The 3,635-nt window shown below is 28.3% G+C and overlaps 1 long non-coding RNA gene across 1 annotated transcript; it reads right to left on the reverse strand.

The window, feature by feature from the left end:
* Nucleotides 1–882: 882 nt before the first annotated feature.
* Nucleotides 883–3,268, reverse strand: LOC119665248. Its single transcript, XR_005251362.1, has 4 exons — nt 3,191–3,268; nt 2,116–2,218; nt 1,304–1,442; nt 883–1,239 (listed from the first exon to the last, which is right to left on the reverse strand). It is a non-coding gene; the product is annotated as an uncharacterized LOC119665248 (long non-coding RNA).
* Nucleotides 3,269–3,635: the final 367 nt, after the last annotated feature.

Raw genomic sequence — 3,635 nt, forward strand, 5'->3', positions numbered from 1 at the left:
CTATGCACTACAAAACAAAACGGGACCAGTTTCCCACACTCCAGCAAAAATTAAAAAAATATCCAAGAATGCTGATATATATAATTCATTCTTCTTGATTGCAGTTTCTATTATTCTGCGACATATTGTTAGTTAAAGGCTTTAAAAATAATTTGGATATATAGTAAATAGTTGATTTATATCAGAATGAGTGTCATGGACCCTCAACAAAGTTATAATAAATTTTGTCCATATGTCTGAGGGCCTTACATGAACAGCTAAAGTTAAGGATTTAGATTAGAACGCGTCAATTTTGACCGCCAAACAGGTAGGTGTTTGTATATTTCTCGTTTATATGTGTACCTTTACCACTCAGAAACAAGACATCTTGCTTCTAATGGCCCAAATTGAACCTTTTTCAATTTATATCCGACCCATTCCCAATCCACCGCCAAACTTTCAAAATTTCCGTCAACCTTGCTCAACTGCTACACCACTATTACCTAACGAATAGCAAAGATTAGATGGCACCATAATTTGGCTTGTAGTTCCTTTTTGTTATCCGCTTTTAAAACCCGGCGGGCTACAACAAAAAAAAACAGTTTCAGACAAGAAACAGATTAGCAATCATATAGCATACGTAATCCAAATACCGAACTATTTTGGGACTAAGCCCATCAAAAACGTTCATAATTTTATATCTTTCTAATTGTGTTACAAATTAAATAATTTTAATAAATATTAATTAAATTTATTAATTAACTTGTAAGATTAAATATTGTGAACTGCATCTTTGTTGAGCAACTGTGACCCGAGCACTTGTGCCTTATTTCCAACTTCAACTAATGTAGAGATCATTTTCAATATTTTGTTGTCGCTGCCTTAAATGTCCTCAACATAATTTTAAAAACAGAACTTTTAATACTTTTTAAACTAGTAACATTTATTCTTCGATGTTTCTTATAAAAGTAACGAGATTTATAATTTCTTCTCATTCTATTTAGGTCACTATCTGTTTATTTTTCTAAAATATTCCTAGGTATAACTTTTACTTAATTAACATCTCTAGATTATCTCCTTTTGACAATTTGATTTATTAATTACGTTTGTGGTTGTTGCATTAACCCGGATAGTCCGTCCCTGGATATAATGGAAATCTGCAAAGTTTCCATTTCTTTCGTATATTCGGAAACGCGGACCTGATTGCTTTAGATTGTTGTGTAAGTACTTATCTGTATATTATGTCGGATTTCGAAACATCTGCAAAAATTTATTTGAATTAAAGACTTTCTTCATATTTTTCGTTTTTTGTTTAAATACTTACTTTTAATTTGAGAAGGGTTGTTCAACAGTGGAGTGAAACCATCCATTTCTACTACTTCTACGTATTTATAGTAATAGATAGTTGCGACGAACATTCCTCTACATTCATAAGTTCATTTTTATTAAAATTGCCATACAAACTGAAATAAGATAAATTATATTCGATTGTGATATGCTATTTCTTATAATTATTCAAAAAAGAATTAAATAATTCAATAATTTATTGATATTAAAATAGTCAGACATAAAAAGTATCTAAATTATTTGTTACAAGATTTAACATTATGTTTCCAGTCTATTATTTTGGTTCATACATTTTCTTGGTACTACCAAATTCGATAATTTCGCTCCATTAGACTCCATATTCTTAGCTTCGTCGTTTTCATCCAACGCCAAAACTAAATAAGTAATTTTTCTTTGCTAATATCCAAATCATCTTTAAATGTCTTGGTTTTGTAGTGATTTTAGTATATTTTTATAAAAAGAAATGCTTCAAATGTTTCATTTTTTATTTTGTCTAAATTTAAATGATATCGATCGCTTCAAATATGACTCCCTAGAACTATGCTTATTAGAACCATCTACTCTTCTCATATCAAATTCGGATAGTTTTCATGCATATCTGCCTATTCAGCAATACCCATTCACAAGAGATATATGATATTTCCAATATCAATACAACTCAAGGACCTCATTGTACTGGAATATAAATACATTTCAAACTGATCATTTTTAGTGAACACAGGAATTATATTAAATAAATAAAAAAATATACGAATTAATAGAATCAGTATTAGGTTATATGATTAATACCTTGTCTCTATTACACGGTTGATAATGAAATATGATGTGATAAATTTATTCATTTCATGTCCTTCACTGATAATGAAATATATAATGGTAAACCCATTTCCATCTGAAATAAAAACCAATATAACGATTAAAACTAATTATGTAGTGTATTAAATAAAATTAGTATTATATTTTAAATTTATAAATCTATAAATTAGAATAAAAACTACTTAATAATTATATATATTATTGTTTCAAGTTAAGCAATACATTTCATTATGAACAGGCATCCTACACCCACTTTTGTATTCTCCCACTTGCTCTACTTCTCTTATTCGATTAATCGAAATTTAAAATGTGGCTTTAAAAAACTTTTACGTCAGTTTTTCCAAGAGAAGATCCCTAAACTATATAATAAAGTTGATTTAAAGATAATAAAGTTCTTGGTTTAAAAAATGATGACAAATATCCGGATTATGTTATCAGTTTTGATTGACAACCGTATAAGCTTTTGTTTATTAGTTATTCATTTTAATTGATTACTTTTTCTGAATAAATGAGTGTCATTCAGTTTACAAATGAATCAGTAACAACGTACTACTAAACAATTCAAACTCATTATTACCATTAACCGGATATATCTTTAACTTTCACATTCAAATAATTCAACTATACTTTTAAATATTGGACAAAGGAGCGATTACAGCATTTGCTACTTGGAGTTGATGCATTATTTCTTTGAGTTTTTAGTATATAATCACAAAAAATATACATAATATTATAATATAAGTAACATATACGCTAATAAACTAATTCATGTCAGGAACCACCTGCCATTGACGACCACGTCCTACTCTACTTTACTTTTATGAGAAAAATTTTGAGTAAGACAGACTACCTCAGCAACAGTCAATATACTACCACGAGCTCTTCATGAAGAATACAAAACGATACGTTCAAGCAATAGTTGAAGTGACATATTTAACACTTTTTTATATTTAAAGTGTGTTCTATCTGTTGATGTGAACTTACAGCAAATAAACTGAAACATTATTTAGTTTTATAAATAAACATCAATATTAACTAGCATACATACGTGCTTATCACTCATAATTATCTTTATTTAATTTTATTAATAAACCGCAATTCTTGTTGGGAAACATTTTGTTTTCGTTTTGAGTAGTGAAACATACTAGTGTTGCCAACTCGATTAAACGTCAAGCCCGTCAATATGACACAACCAAAGAACATTGGCTACTTAAAGTTATAAATAAATTCAGTTTTTATATATTGTATAATATATTATATATAATTTTCAAAATATCATCAAAATTCAAATATAACTTCATTGCGGCAAAACCAAAAACAGAGGCGAGTTATTAAATATAATATCTGAATATATTGTCTTCTAAGATATATATTTTTAGGCTTATATGCAACCGCTACATTAGTTGTATTTAGCAGATCCTAAGTGTTGTAAGAAACCATAAATAGATTATTTAAAGTCGCCAATATATATGCAAAACAACAACAAAAAAGTC

Source organism: Teleopsis dalmanni, unplaced genomic scaffold (assembly GCF_002237135.1).
Source record: "Teleopsis dalmanni isolate 2A unplaced genomic scaffold, ASM223713v2 unscaffolded_contig_4134, whole genome shotgun sequence".
NCBI lineage: Eukaryota > Metazoa > Arthropoda > Insecta > Diptera > Diopsidae > Teleopsis > Teleopsis dalmanni.